Raw genomic sequence first — 16880 nt, 5'->3', positions numbered from 1 at the left:
GCTTGCTTTCTTAGGGCATGTACCATATCCTTTGACATTACCCCGACTTTGCAGGTTGCTGCCTCCTAGATCGCATTCCCAGAAATCACCTGCCTGTGGTTTACTAGTATACATCTATTAATATGTAAGGTGTGACATCCGAATTAGATTTTTTTGCTGGTGTTTTTACCATCTTTCTTTTCTTTTTTGGCCACACCATATGGCATGTAGATCTTAGTTCCCCGAACAGGGATCAAACCCGTGTCCCTGCAGTGGAAGCGAGGGAGTCTTAACCACTGGACTGCCAGGGAAGTCCTTTACCATCTTTCTAAGAAAGGGGTATTTTGGTTATTTGAGAACACCTTATATTTTTATCACCCAAACAAAACAACCAAGAAAATATAAACACTCTTGTTCCATAATGATCTTTTTAGGTTACACATGTAGACCCTACCTTAGATATTTGCTTTTGCCTTTAATGCCTGATCCTCACTCATATCTCATCTCCCATTGCCTCACCCCATCTAGTGGAGAACATGTCTGCTAGGCCTACATCAGCAATTTCACAGGGATGTTTTAGATCTCCTATTAAGAACCATTGCTGATGACAACCTCATAATTACGTGGCATCATAAAATGCGATATGCTCTATAATACATCCAAAAGTGTCAGGTAGGCCCTGTATTGAAGTCAAGAAGAAAGACAATGGCCCCAAATGCATCTCATCTCATATTTTGATCTGTTAACTTAGATTAAACTAAGGAGCAGTTTGGGATGAAAGAAGAGTATGACTTGTTCAAAACTGTAGGAGAAGCATCCTCATTATAATAATCATCCTCATGTATTTCAGTAGGTATCTATTTCTTGGAGCAAAGCTCTACAACTATTTACAGTTTAAGAGCTTGGACTCAAGACAACCCTAAGCTCCACACCTAATTCACTATTTCTGTGATCTGGGAAAATTACTTAAACCCTCTGAGCCTCAGTTCTTCCTTTGTGTAAAGCTAACATAACGATAGTCCTTTCTCCTAGGCTTAAAGGCTTATACAGAGCCTGGCATACACTAAGTCCTTAAAAAACGTTAATAATTGTGATTTGTAGTATTTACATACTAGGCATTATAGGCGTTGGGCTCTAAGATGAATGAAAGATTTAAGAAGAGAGATTTGTAATAGGAATATTTACCAGGAGGAAAGCAATCTAAGTTGCCTGTAGATTGCCTTTTTAGATGCTTCAGTCATTTTCTCCCCCTCCTCCTGCCCCTTCAAAAGACCTGATAAACTTTAAGAAAGCAAACACAATTGCTTAACAAGCTTTATCGTAGCAACTGAATGTTATTATATAATAACACATTATATAATTTGAGAATAAATTAATTCAATTTAGGCCAACCTAATGATACAAAGAAATTCTGTTTTTATGCTTTAGAAATGTTTAATGGTAGGCATCATATTAATACCACTGATGGTGTGATCACTGACCTAGAGCCAGACATCCTGGAATGTGAAGTCAAGTGGGCCTTAGAAAGCATCACTATGAATAAAGCTAGTGGAGGTGATGGAATTCCAGTTGAGCTATTCCAAATCCTGAAAGATGATGCTGTGAAAGTGCTGCACTCAATATGCCAGCAAATTTGGAAAACTCAGCAGTGGCCACAGGACTGGAAGAGGTCAGTTTTCATTCCAATCCCAAAGAAAGGCAATGCCAAAGAATGCTCAAACTACCACACAATTGCACTCATCTCACACGCTAGTAAAGTAATGCTCAAAATTCTCCAAGGCAGGCTTCAGCAATATGTGAACCGTGAACTTCCTGATGCTCAAGCTGGTTTTAGAAAAGGCAGAGGAACCAAAGATCAAATTGCCAACATCTGCTGGATCATAGAAAAAGCAACAGAGTTCCAGAAAAACATCTATTTCTGCTTTATTGACTATGCCAAAGTCTTTGACTATGTGGATCACAATAAACTGTGGAAAATTCTGAAAGAGATGGGAATACCAGACCACCGGATCTGCCTCTTGAGAAATTTGTATGCAGGTCAGGAAGCAACAGTTAGAACTGGACATGGAACAACAGACTGGTTCCAAATAGGAAAAGGAGTTCGTCAAGGCTGTATATTGTCACCCTGCTTATTTAACTTCTATGCAGAGTACATCATGAGAAACGCTGGACTGGAAGAAACACAAGCTGGAATCAAGATTGCCGGGAGAAATATCAATAACCTCAGATATGCAGATGACACCACCCTTATGGCAGAAAGTGAAGAAGAATTAAAAAGCCTCTTGATGAAAGTGAAAGTGGAGAGTGAAAAAGTTGGCTTAAAGCTTAACATTCAGAAAACGAAGATCATGGCATCTGGTCCCACCACTTCATGGGAAATAGATGAGGAAACAGTGGAAACAGTGTCAGACTTTATTTTGGGGGGCTCCAAAATCACTGCAGATGGTGATTGCAGCCATGAAATTAAAAGACGCTTACTCCTTGGAAGGAAAGTTATGACCAACCTAGATAGCATATTCAAAAGCAGAGACGTTACTTTGCCAACAAAGGTTCGTCTAGTCAAGGCTACGGTTTTTCCTGTGGTCATGTATGGATGTGAGAGTTGGACTGTGAAGAAGGCTGAGCACCGAAGAATTGATGCTTTTGAACTGTGGTGTTGGAGAAGACTCTTGAGAGCCCCTTGGACTGCAAGGAGATCCAACCAGTCCATTCTGAAGGAGATCAGCCCTGGGATTTCTTTGGAAGGAATGATGCTAAAGCTGAAACTCCAGTACTTTGGCCACCTCATGTGAAGAGTTGACTCACTGGAAAATACTCTGATGCTGGGAGGGATTGGGGGCAGGTGGAGAAGGGGACGACAGAGGATGAGATGGCTGGATGGCATCACTGACCCGATGGACGTGAGTCTGAGTGAACTCCGGAAGTTGGTGATGGACAGGGAGGCCTGGCATGCTGCGATTCATGGGGTCGCAAAGAGTCGGACACGACTGAGCGGCTGATCTGATCTGATCTGATTTGATAATCACAAAATTCAGTATTCAGTTCAGTCACTCAGTTGTGTCCAACTCTTTGTCACCCCATGAATTGCAGCATACCAGGCTTCCCTGTCCATCACCAACTTCCAGAGCTTGCTCAAACTCATGTCCATCAAGTCAGTGATACCATCCAACCATCTCATCCTCTGTTGTCCCCTTCTCCTCCCGCCCTCAATCTTTCCCACCACCAGAGTCTTTTCTAATGAGTCAGTTCTTCGCATCAGGTGGCCCAAGTACCGGAGCTTAAGCTTCAGCATCAGTCCTTCCAATGTATATTCAGGACTGATTTCCTTTAGGACTGACTGGTTTGATCTCCTTGCAGTTCAAGGGACTTTCAAGAGTCTTCTCCAACACCACAGTTCAAAAGCATCAATCCTTTGGTGCTCAGCTTTCTTTATGATCCAACTCTCACACCCATACATTGACTACTGGAAAAACCATAACTTTGACTATATGGACCTTTGCCAGTAAAGTAATGTCTCTGCTTATAATTACATCCAATTTATAGAACTAGAGGTCAAAATTTACCAATTTACACAATTTTAGGAGTTTATGATTGTATCGTGGTCTTTAAATCCCTAAATTGGTCACACTTATAGTGCAGTACTTAGAATTCTGGGCTCTCAAAAGAAAAGAGTTGGAGGAATCACACTCTCTAACTTGAGAGAATACTACAATCTATAGTGAGTAAAACAGTATGGTATGGCTCAAAAACAAACACACAAATCAGAGGACAAGAATAGAGAGCCCAGAAATAAACCTACATACTTATGGTCAATTAATAATTAATTATTAATTAATATGACAAAGGAGGCAAGAATATACAATGGGAAAAAGACAGTTTCTTCAATAAAGTGATGCTGGGAAAACTGGACAGCTACATAAGAATGAAATTAGAACATTCTCTAACACCATATACAAAAATAAACTCAAAATGGATTAAAGACCTAAATATAAGACCAGAAATCATAAAACTGGAGGAAAACATAGGCAGAACCCTCTTTGACATAAATCATAGCAATACTTTTCTTTTAATCTGTCTCCTAAAAATAAAGGAAATAAAAGCAAAAATAAACAAATAGGACTTAATTAAACTGAAAAGCTTTTGCATAGAAAAGGAAACCATTGAAAAAACAAAAAGACAACCTAGAAGAAAATATTTGCAAATGATATGACTGCTAAAGGATTAATATCCAAAATATATAAACAGCTCACACAAAGCAACATCAAAAAACAAACGACTAGAGAATAGGCAGAAGACCTGAACAGACATTATTCCACAGATGAAATGCAGATGGCCAATAGGCACACGAGAAAACGCTCAACATGGCCAATCATCAGGGAAATGCAAATTAAAATCACAATGAGATATCACCTCAAACCTGTCAGAACGGCCTATCATCAAAGAGACCACCACTAACAAATGTTGACAAGGATGTGGAGAAAAGGGAGCCCTCATGCACTGTTGATGGGAATGTAAATTGGTATAGTCACTATGGAAAACAGTATGGAAGTTTCTCAAAAAACTAAAAATACAACTACCATGTGACCCAGGAATTCTACCCCTGGGTATATATCTGTAAAAAACAAAAACACTAATTCAAAAAGATACATGTACCCCACTTGTCATAGTGGCATTATTTACAGCTGGTAAGATATGAAAGTAATCTAAGTGTCCATCAACAGATGAATGAATAAAGAAGATGTGTGAGACATATATAGAAAATGGAATATTACTCTGCCATAAAGAGCAAAATCTTGCCATTTTAAATTACATGGATGGACCTGAGGATTTTATACTTATAAAATAAGTCAGGCAGAGAAAGATAAATATTGTATTTTTTCACTCATATATGGTTTTAAAAAGAAAATACATGAATATAACAAAATAGAAACAGACTCACAGATATAGAGAATAAACTGGTGGTTACCAGTGGGAAGAGGGAAGGGAGGAGGAGAAAGATAAGGGTAGGGGATTAAGAGGTACGAACTGCTCTGTATAAAACAAATAAGCTACAAGAATATATTGTACAACACCAGGAATATAGCTGACATTTTATCATAACTATAAATGGAGCATAACCTTTAAAAATCGCCCAAGCTGTGTGGCACGGCTCAAAAGAAAAAACAAAATAAAAATAAAAATTGTGGAAATTCCCTGGTGATCCAGTGATTAGGACTGTACACTTTCACTGCCAAGGGCATGGGTTTAGTTCCTGGTCAGAGAACTAAGATCCCACAAGCTGTGTGGCATGGCCAAAATAAATAAATAAGTAATAAAAATGGTGAATCACTATATTATACACTTATAACTTATATAATATTGTTCAACTATACTTCAATAAAAATTAATTAATTAATTTTAAAATAATCTGGGCTCTTGAGTCAGACTACCCAGGTTCACCCTGATGACCTTGAGCAAGGGATTAACCTTCCTGTGCTTTTATCCTGTCAACAGCAAAATAGGAATAAGAGTACCAGTGTCATAAGGACTATTGTGAGAATTAAATAAACTGAACAAATGAAGATGTTGGCTATTATTACTTATTTCTGTGATTCCAAGTTCCTAGGCCCTAGTAAAGAAGAGCATGTCCTATCAGAAAAGGTATCTGAAAAGTGCCCTATTGAGTTTGTCTCAGAAAAAAGTCTAATTACACAGGCAGTGAACCATTATCCCAAGAAATGCAAGCCGACTGTGACAATAAGGAATCGTTTTATGTACAACTACCCTAGAAGTTAGGGACAAATTTAATGAGTCAGCTTATTGGAGCACAGAATCAACTGACTGACCCTGTTCTTTAATAAGCTGGATTTGTCAAGCTTCCATAAAAAAAGTGGGCCCTATGTCTCTGCCACACTGCGCCCCCGGGCTCATGACCTCACAGATGGTAGGATTTAAGTGGTCTCTGGCACTTTTGAAGGTAGGTCTTTTCCATTACTTAGAGAGTAATACTTTTTCCCTCCTCTGTTCCTTTTCATCTAGTTAGGGGAGAACAGAGGTGTTCAACGTGCTTTGTGTTTTGTGTTTTTCAACACTGAATATAATACAGCTCAAGAGATTATTATCAAGACTGATTTGAGGATATTAGGGAGAGAAGCAGTTGAGGGCTGGCCAGGCCCCTGAACCATGTCATCCTGCTGCTGAAAAACCTTTGAAAGTCTTTACTATACAAATTCAAAGGGTTTACATTTTAAAAAATACAAAACTTAAAGGCGATTTCTTTTTTTACAGGATGCATACCTCTAAGACCCAGTGATTCTAAATTCCTTGTGGGTCCTCAAATTCACCAATAATTTGCTCCCTTCTACACTCCCTCAAGCCCTGGGATGTTCTTCTCCAACCCTTCCCATGGCTAATTCTTGAGACCCTTCAAATTCAGCTTAAATGACACCTCTTCCAAGAAGCATTTCTTAATGCCTCAGACCAGCCCCTCTCCTCTGTACTCTCACAGCACCTTGTACCTTACCCCATTCTAGCATTTACTGATACTATACTGACAAGCAACTGCCAGTTTATTTGTCCGTGTCCCCCACTGTTTTGGCAACCTGAGGACAGCAACCCACATCATGTTACTATTATGTCCCTAGCAACATGCACAGTTCCTGGCACATAGGAGATGCTCAAGAACTATTTATTGACCCTGACTTCAAACTATACTACAAAGCTACAGTAATAAAAAAAACAGTATGATCCTGGCACAAAAACACATACATATATCAGTGGAATAGAATAGAGAGCCCAGAAGTAAACCCATGCATTAATTATATGAGCAGTTAAATCTATTACAAGGGAGGAAAGGATATACAATGGGGAAAAGAAACCTCTTCGATGGTATTAGGCAAACTGGACCGCTATATGCAAAACAGTGAAAGAAAACTACTCTCTCACATCATGCACAAATTCAAAATGGATTAAAGACTTAAATGTAAGACATGAAACCATAAAACTTCTAGAAGAGAACATAGGCAGTAAGTTGTTTGACACTGTTCTCAGTAGTAATTTTTTGGCTATGTGTCCTCAGGTAAGGGAAACTACAGCAAAAATAAACAAATGAGACTACATCAAACTAAAAGGCTTTTGCACAGTAAAGGAAACTATCAACAAAACGAAAAGATCACCTACCGAATGGGAAAAGGTAGTTGCAAGTGATATATCTGATAAGGGGTTAATAGCCAAAATACACAAAGAAATCATACAACTCAACATCAAAAAGTATAAATTGGTACAATCAGTATGGAAACAGTATGGAGATTCCTCATAAAAACTAAAAGAACTACCATATGATCCAGTGATTGCACTCCTGGGTATTTATCTGAAGAATACAAAAACATTAATTAGAAAAGAACTATGTACCCCTTATGTTCACTGCACAATTATTTACAATAGCCAAGATATGGAAGCAATCTAAGTGCCCATCAATAGATGAATGGATAAAGAATATGTGGTGAAGATATACAATGGAATATTGCGTGCCTGCTAAGTTGCTTCAGCCATGTTCTACTTTGTGTGACCTTATGGACTGTAACCTGCCAGGCTTCTTTGTCCATGGGATTCTCCAGGCAAGAATACCAGAGTGGGTTTGCCAGGCCCTCCTCTAGGGAATCCTCCCCACCCAGGGACCAAACCCACATCTCTTACGTCACCTGCAATGGCAGGCGGGTTCTTTACCACTAGTGCTATTTGGGAAGCCCCACAATGGAATATTACTCAGCCATAAAAAACGAAATCTTGCCATTTTGACAACATGGATTGACCTAAAGGATATTATACTAAGTAAAATGAGCCAGAGAAAGACAAAAACTGTATGATTTCACTTAGATGTGGAATCTAAAAAACAAACAAACATAACAAAACAGAAATGAGTTAGAGATACAGAGAATGAATAGGTGGTTGCCAGAGGGGAAGGGGGAAAAGACAGAGGAAAGAAAAAGTAAGGAAGATTAAGAGGCACAAACTTTCAGTTGCAAAATAAATGAGTCATGGTTATAAACTGTACGATGTGAGGAATATAGTCAACAACTCTGTAGTATCTCTGAATGGTGACATACCATAACTAGACCTACATGACCATTTTTAAATATACATACAGAAATATCAAATAACTATGTTGTACAACAGTAACTAACATAGTGTTGTAGGTCAATTATATTTCAAAAACAAACTCACAGAAAAAGAGATCATATTTGTGGTTACAAAGGCAAGGAATTGGGGAGGGGGAATTGGAGAAGGTGGTCAAAAGGTACAAACTACTGGTTATAAGATAAATAAGTACTAGGGATGTGCCAGCAAATTTGGAAAACTCAGCTGTGGTCACAGGACTGGAAAAAGTCAGTTTTCATTCCAGTCCCAAATAAGTGAAAGTGAAAGTGAAGTCACTCAGTCGTGTCTGACTCTTTGTGACCCTGTTGGACTGTAGCCCACCAAGCTCCTCCATCCATGGGATTCTCCAGGCAAGAATACTGGAGTGGGTTGCCATTTCCTTCTCCAGGGGATCTTCCCAACCCAGGTCTTGAACCCAGGTCTCCCACATTGCAGGCAGAAGCTTTAACCTCTGAGCCACCAGGGAATCCCAAATAAAGGCAATGCCAAAGAATCTTCAAACTACTACACAATTGCACTCATTTCACACACAAGCAAAGTAATGCTCAAAATTCTCCAAGCCAGGCTTCAGCAGTATGTGAACCGAAAACTTCCAGATGTTCAAGCTGGATTTAGAAAAGACAGAGGAACCAGAGATCAAATTGCCAACATCCGCTGGATCATAGAAAAAACAAGAGAATTCCAGAAAAACACCTTCTTCATTGATTATGCTAAAGCCTTTGACTGTGTGGATCACAACTGTGGGAAATTCTTAGAGAGATGGGAATACCAGACCACCTGACCTAACTCCTGAGAAATCTGTATGCAGGTCAAGAAGCAACAGTTAGAACTGGACATGGAACAACAGACTGGTTCCAAATTGGCAAAGGAGTACATCAAGGCTGTATATTGTCATCCTGCTTATTTAACTTATATGCAGAGTACATCATGAGAAATGCTGGGCTGGATGAAGCACAAGCTGGAATCAAGATTGCCAGGAGAAACATCAATAACCTCAGAAATGCAGATGGCACCACCCTTCTGGCAGAAAGCGAACAGGAACTAAAGAGCTTTTTGATGAAGGTGAAAGAGGAGACTGAAAAAGTTGGCTTAAAACTCAACATTCAAAAGACTGAGATCATGAAATCCAGTCCCATCTCTTCATGGCAAATACATGGGGAAACAACAGTAACAAACTTTATTTTCTTCAGTTCAGTTCAGTCACTCAGTCGTGTCCAACTCTCTGCAACCCCATGAATCGCAGCACGCCAGGCCTCCCTGTCCATCACCAACTCCCAGAGTTCACCCAGACTCATGTCCATCAAGTCAGTGATGCCATCCAGCCATCTCATCCTCTGTCGTCCCCTTCTCCTCCTGCCCCCAATCCCTCCCAGCATCAGAGCCTTTTCCAATGAGTCAACTCTTCACGTGAGGTGGCCCAAGTACTGGAGTTTCAGCTTTAGCATCATTCCTTCCAAAGAAATCCCAGGGCTGATCTCCTTCAGAATGGACTGGTTGGATCTCCTTGCAGTCCAAGGGACTCTCAAGAGTCTTCTCCAACACCACACTTCAAAAGCATCAATTCTTCAGCACTCAGCCTTCTTCACAGTTCAACTCTCACATCCATACATGACCACAGGAAAAACCATAGCCTTGACTAGATGAACCTTTGTTGGCAAAGTAATGTCTCTGCTTTTCAATATACTATCTAGGTTGGTCATAACTTTCCTTCCAAGGAGTAAGTGTCTTTTAAGTTCATGGCTACAATCACCATCTGCAGTGATTTTGGAGCCCAAAAAATAAGAACGGGCTTTAGGCTCTGAAAGCAATTTGAAAAGAGGAATCAAAAGCCTCTGATTTCAATGGGTAATTTCTAGAGTGTTATGCTGATTTAATATGATTATTTTACAGTGAAACCTCATACAATGGAATAACAGTGTTTTCACCTCTGGATTCGTTTCTTGTTTTAGTTATTTTGAAGTAGTTCCATTTTAAAGTATTCAGTTTCTACAAAAGAGCCCAGTGATATTTAGATTAAAAAGCAACTTGTGTTCTAAACAGTTTGCTTTCTTCTCTTTTATAAAAATCACTCCAACCTAACACTTCTCTATTTTAACATAGAAATCTCACGCATTCTCACCAGCTCTTCCTGTTCTTCTTTCTGACTAGAATGGACTTTCTGTGCTCCAACCCAAGTCCCAGCAAAATTTTATTATTCCTTCCAGGCCTAGCCCAAATGTTTGCCTATGAGAGTTGCATCCCTCAGAATTAATTCCATCATCCTCTGATCTCCCAAACCACCTAGGTATAAACTGTATAAGGGCAGAGGCCATGTCTGTTTTCTTCAAGACTGTGTTCCCAATACCTAGCACAGTATCTGGCACACAGTAGGGGTTCACAATGTATTTGGTGAATGAATGAATGCTTCTCTATTACCTAGCACTATTTAATTATTTGGAGAAGGAAATGGCACTCCATTCCAGTACTCTTGCCTGGAAAATCCCATGGACGGAGGATCCTGGTAGGCTGCAGTTCATGGGGTTGCTAAGAGTCGGACACGACTGAGCAACTTCACTTTCACTTTCATGCATTGGAAAAGGAAATGGCAACCCACTCCAGTGTTCTTGCCTTGAGAATTCCAGGGACGGGGGAGCCTGATGGGCTGCCGTCTATGGGGTCGCACAGGATCGGACACGACTGAAGCGACTTAGCAGCAGCAGCATTTAATTATTTAAATGTCTTCCTCACCAACAAGACTGTCAATCTTCTCTGTACTAAGGACCATGGTCTTGTCTATCTTGTATCTCTCTGAGATGTGGAGAGGGCAAGGACAGGCCAGAAGAAGGTAGTTTTTATCTTGTTAAAATTCCAGTATCCATTCACTTGGGCTTCCCTGGTGGCTCAGAGGTTAAAGCGTCTGCCTCCAATGCGGGAGACCTGGGTTCGATCCCTGGGTTGGGAAGATCCCCTGGAGAAGGAAATGGCAACCCACTCCAGTACTCTTGCCTAGGGAATCCCACGGACGGAGGAGCCTGGTAGGCTACAGTCCACGGGGTCGCAAAGAGTCAGACACGACTGAGCAACTTCACTTTCACTTTCATCCATTCACTTACTCTCAAATCAGCCAGGATCACATCAGATTTCCTGTTTTGCTTTTATTTTCTCTTTAATCCAAAGCCTTTGACTGTGTGGACCACAACAAACTGTGGGAAATTCTTAGAGATAGGAATACCAGACCACCTAACCTGCCTCCTGAGAAACCTGTGTGCAGGTCAAGAAGCAACAGTTAGAACTGGACATGGAACAACAAACTGGTTGCAAATAGGAAAAGGAATACATCAAGGCTGTGTATTGTCACCGTGCTTATTTAACTTATTTGCCAAGTACATCATGAGAAATGCTGGGCTGGATGAAGCACAAGCTGGGATCAAGATTGCCAGGAGAAACACCAATAACCTCAAATATGCAGATAGCACCACCCTTCTGGCAGAAAGCAAACAGGAACTAAAGAGCCTTTTGATGAAGGTGAAAGAGGACAGTGAAAAGTTTGGCTTAAAACTCAACATTCAACTTAAAAGCTTCTGCACAACAAAGGAAACTATTAGAAGGTGAAAAGGCAGCCTTCAGAATGGGAGAAAATAATAGCAAATGAAGCAACGGACAAACAACTAATCTCAAAAACATACAAGCAACTCCTACAGCTCAACTCCAGAAAAATAAATGACCCAATCAAAAAATGGGCCAAAGAACTAAATAGACATTTCTCCAAAGAAGACATACAGATGGCTAACAAACACATGAAAAGATGCTCAACATCACTCATTATCAGAGAAATGCAAATCAAAACCACTATGAGGTACCATTTCACGCCAGTCAGAATGGCTGCGATCCAAAAGTCTACAAGCAATAAATGCTGGAGAGGGTGTGGAGAAAAGGGAACTCTCTTACACTGTTGGTGGGAATGCAAACTAGTACAGCCACTATGGAGAACAGTGTGGAGATTCCTTAAAAAACTGGAAATAGAACTGCCTTATGATGCAGCAATCCCACTGCTGGGCATACACACTGAGGAAACCAGAAGGGAAAGAGACACGTGTACCCCAATGTTCATCGCAGCACTGTCTATAATAGCCAGGACATGGAAGCAACCTAGATGCCCATCAGCAGATGAATGGATAAGAAAGCTGTGGTACATATACACAATGGAGTATTACTCAGCCATTAAAAAGAATACATTTGAATCAGTTCTAATGAGATGGATAAAACTGGAACCTATTATACAGAGTGAAGTAAGCCAGAAAGAAAAACACCAATACAGTATACTAACGCATATATATGGAATTTAGAAAGATGGTAACAATAACCCTGTGTACGAGACAGCAAAAGAGACACCGATGTATAGATCAGTCTTATGGACTCTGTGGGAGAGGGAGAGGGTAGGGAGATTTGGGAGAATAGCATTGAAACATGTATAATATCATGTATGAAACGAGTCGCCAGTCCAGGTTCGATGCACGGTACTGGATGCTTGGGGCTGGTGCACTGGGACGACCCAGAGAGAGGGTAGGGGAGGGAGGAGGGAGGAGGGTTCAGGATGGGGAATGCGGGTATACCTGTGGCAGATTCATTTCGATATTTGGCAAAACTAATACAATATTGTAAAGTTTAAAAATAAAATAAAAGTTAAAAAAAAAACAAAACTCAACATTCAGAAAACTAAGATCATGGCATCTGGTCCCATCACTTCATGGCAAATAGATGGGGAAACAATGGAAACAGGGACAGACTTTATTTTGGGGGGGCTCCAAAATCACTGCAGATGGTGACTGCAGACATGAAATTAAAAGACACTTGCTCCTTTGAAGAAAAGTTATGACCAACCTAGACACCATATTAAAAAGCAGAGACATTAATTTGCCAACAAAGGTTTGTCTAGTCAAAGCTTTGGTTTTTCCAGTAGTCATGTATGGATGTGAGAGTTGGACTATAAAGAAAGCTGAGCGCCAAAGAATTGATGCTTTTGAACTGAAGTGTTGGAGAAGACCCTTGAGAGTCCCTTGGGCAGCAAGGAGATCCAACCAGTCCATCCTAGAGGAGATCAGTCCTGAATATTCATTGGAAGGACGGATGCTGAAGCTGAAACTCCAATACTTTGGCCACCTGATGTGAAGAACTAACTCATTTGAAAAGACCCTGATGCTAGGAATAATTGAAGGCGGGAGGAGAAGGGGACAACAGAGGGCGAGATGGTTGGATGGCATCACCGACTCAGTGGGCATGAGTTTGAGTAAGCTCCAGGAGTTGGTGATGGACAGGGAAGCCTGACGTGCTGCCATCCATGGGGTCGCAAAGAGTCAGACATGACTGAGCAACTGAACTGAACTAAACTGAATCTAAACAAAGGGCTTTCCTGCTGGCTCAGTTGGTAAAGAACCTGTCTGCAATGCAGAGACCTGGGTTTGATCCCTGGGTTAGGAAGATTACCTGGAGAAGGGAATGGCAACCCCCTCCGGTATTCTTGCCTGAAGAATTCCATGGACAGAGAAGCCTGGTAGGATACTGTTCATGGGATCACAGAGTCAGACATGATGGAGTGACTAACACTAATGCACACTTAATCCAAACAAAGCCTAATGGCGGAAGGAGAGCCCTAGCATCTAAAGCTTATTCTCCTCCCCAACCCTAAGCCTGAGCTCAACTGACTGAGTCCAGATGTAGGGTCCCTTTGGCTTCGGTGTCTCCAAGTTTAACATGAACTCCCTCCACTCCCTGGGTTCCTCCCACTGCCATTGCCCTCCCCTATCCACTCTCCACCCTCCTCTTCCATTCCCCTACTGGAATGATCCCTCTAAAACTGGGTCACAACTTAAATGCTTAGAGAGTCAGGCTGGTAGGAAAAGGCCCAGGGAGTTAGAGGCAATGCCCTTTAAAGGTGGGAACTAATTATTGCTTGCAGGAGTACAAACCCATTGTTCCTAGAACAGCTGATGTTTTGAGAAATTTTTTTAAGTTGTTGTCATTCAGTCTTTAAGCCACATCTGACTCTTTGTGACCCCCATGGGTTGTAGCATGCCAGGCTTCTCTGTCCTCCACTATCTCCTGGAGTTTGCTCAAATTCATGTGCATTGAGTCAAGGATGCTATCTAACCATCTCATCCTATGCTGTCTTCTTTTCCTTTTGTCTTCAATCCTTCCCAGCACCAGGGTCTTTTCCAATGATTCAGCTCTTTGCATCAGATGGCCAAAGTATTAGAGCTTCAGCATCAGTCCTTCCAATGAATATTCAGGGTTCATTTCTTTTAGAATTGACTTGTTTGATCACCTTGCAGTCCAAGGGACTCTCGAGAGTCTTCTCCAACACCACAATTTGAAAGCATCAGTTCTTGGGCTCTCAGCCTTCTTTACGGTCTAAGTCTCACATCTGTATATGACTACTGGAAAACCATAGCTTGGACTATACAAACCTTCACTGACAAATTGATGTCTCTGCCTCTTAATGTACTGTCTAGGTTTGTCATAGCTTTCCTTTCAAGGAGCAAGTGCCTTTTAATCTCACAGCTGCAGTCACTGTCCGCAGTGGCTTTGGAGCCCAAGAAAATCAAATTTGTCATTGCTTCTACTTTTCCCCCTTCTATTTGCTATTTTTAAGTTAGGCAAGCCAATTAAAACATATGCACAGGCCAAATATGGCTTGTGAGCCAATGGTTTTCTTCTCTGCTCTTCATCTTTGATGCTCTGATCCTGATGCTCCCCATGAACCTTCTATTTCCTTACTTGAGCATCAAAACATGGACTAACTTCGGGGCCTACAACATCTCCTGTTATTTTCCATGCACCTCCCTAGACCCCAGTCTAGATCATACCATGTGACTTGCCAGGGCCCCATGCCAAGCTTTGTAATGCTTTCATATCTCTGTATGTGCTGTTCCTATTTCTTTAGTCACTGAGCCAACCACTCTTTGTTGATCAGCCAACTCAGCCAATCCAGTATGTGCCGGTTGCTGGGGACATAAGTGTAAGCCCCACAGATAAATCTCCTGCCTGAATAGGCCTTACATTCAACTGGCAGAGGTAGATGTTCCTCAAACAATCACATGAAGAAGTAAATTTAAAATGTGATAAGTGTTAGGAATGAAGCCCTGAGAACATGTAACAGTGAAAGCTAGCCTGATTGGCCCTGGGGATCTGGAAAGGCTTCTCTGAAGAAATGACATTCTTCATAAGTCTGAAGGATAGATAAGAATTAGCTTCCCTGGTGGCTCAGGGGTCAAGAATCCTCCTGCCAAGCAGGAGCCACAGGTTTAATCCCTGGGTCAGGAAGATCTCCTGGAGAAGGAAATGGCAACCCATTCCAGTATTCTTGCCTAGGAAATCCTATGGACAGAGGAGCCTGGCAGCCTACAGCCCTTGGGGTCACAAAGAATTGGACACAACTTAGCGACTAAACAACAACAACAATGAAAAGAGGCAGAGGCAGGGGAACTTGACTGAGGGGAGGGAAGACATATTTGGAGTTTAGGCAAAGGAGCCAGAAAGTGTGCAGTCTGGGGGAGGCCTTAGTCTGGCTTGCTTGAGGAACTGAAAAAGAGCTGGGTTGCCAAGCACAGGAACTGAGGAGAAGAATGGCATGAAATGAAGCAGGAAAGCCAGGCAGGGCTCACCATGCAGGCAGGGCTGGATCAGACGTGGTGAGGGTTCTGGTCTTTATTCTAAGGACAGTGGCAAGCCACTGAAGAGGTTTAACTAAGGATGTTTGTATGTGTGTGAGACAGACAGACATGATCAGATTTACACTTGGAAAACACTACGCTGGCTTCTGGGTAGAGAAATAGAGAAGATGGGTAGGAGCAAAAGGAGAAGTTGGGGACCAGTTCAGAGGTTGCAGAAGTTCAGGTGAGGTATTATGGCACCTAAGATGGAGACACAGGTAGTGGAGACAGAGAAACACAGAGAGGCAATATTTATGAAGTAAACAACAAAAAGGTTCAGGCATGGATTTCATAGGGTGGGCATAGAGCAGTGAGGCAATAGAGAGAAGTTAAAGATGACTCTCAGATTCCTGGCTTTGTGGTGAGTTTGGGGGTGCTAGTCCCTAAGACAGGGAACTTGGGAGGGGAAGCAGGCTGGTGGTGAAAGCAACGGGGAGAAAGAGAGTTTAGCAAGACACGTTTATCAAATGCCTGTTTTGTTCCAGCCTCTGTCTATATATAAAGACAGAAATAGTTCCTGCACACAAGGGGGACAGGCATAAAAAATTATTATAATCCAAATATTACACAGGCCTCATAACCCTGTGAACTCAAACAAAGCCATACGAACACTCATCATTCCAAGTTCCTGTTGTTCCCCCTACAAATTTCCCTTCAAGTATCTTGGGGACACTTCTAGGGACTTTTCATAAGCGACTGTCAGACTAAGTGTTGGGGCCAAGTCATTGGGCACATCAGCCCCACACTGACCCCCTTTGTCCCTGCCCACTGACCCCAGGAAGGGTGCCTTCTGTAGGAATGCTAAGAGCACCCCTGGACTAGAGTGAGGCAAACAAGCAGCCTGGCCCTGGAAGTGGATTCCTCCTTAAGTGTTGCTGGCACATGATGCTCTCAAGTGCTGGAGCAAGCCTGGGTCTAATTGAAGGAGTTAGTTTCTCCAGTCATCTGAGCCCTGAAGCAGCACTGCTGGTGCTGCAAGTGTGAGTTCTACTGGGGACATGGTGAGTTGATGGGTCTCTGGGACATCAATAGGGGGATGTAACAGGATGCAATTGGCTATTTGCATTTGGAACACAG

Source organism: Bos javanicus, chromosome 2, assembly GCF_032452875.1.
Source record: "Bos javanicus breed banteng chromosome 2, ARS-OSU_banteng_1.0, whole genome shotgun sequence".
NCBI lineage: Eukaryota > Metazoa > Chordata > Mammalia > Artiodactyla > Bovidae > Bos > Bos javanicus.
Note: the sequence above shows the minus strand (reverse complement) of the source record.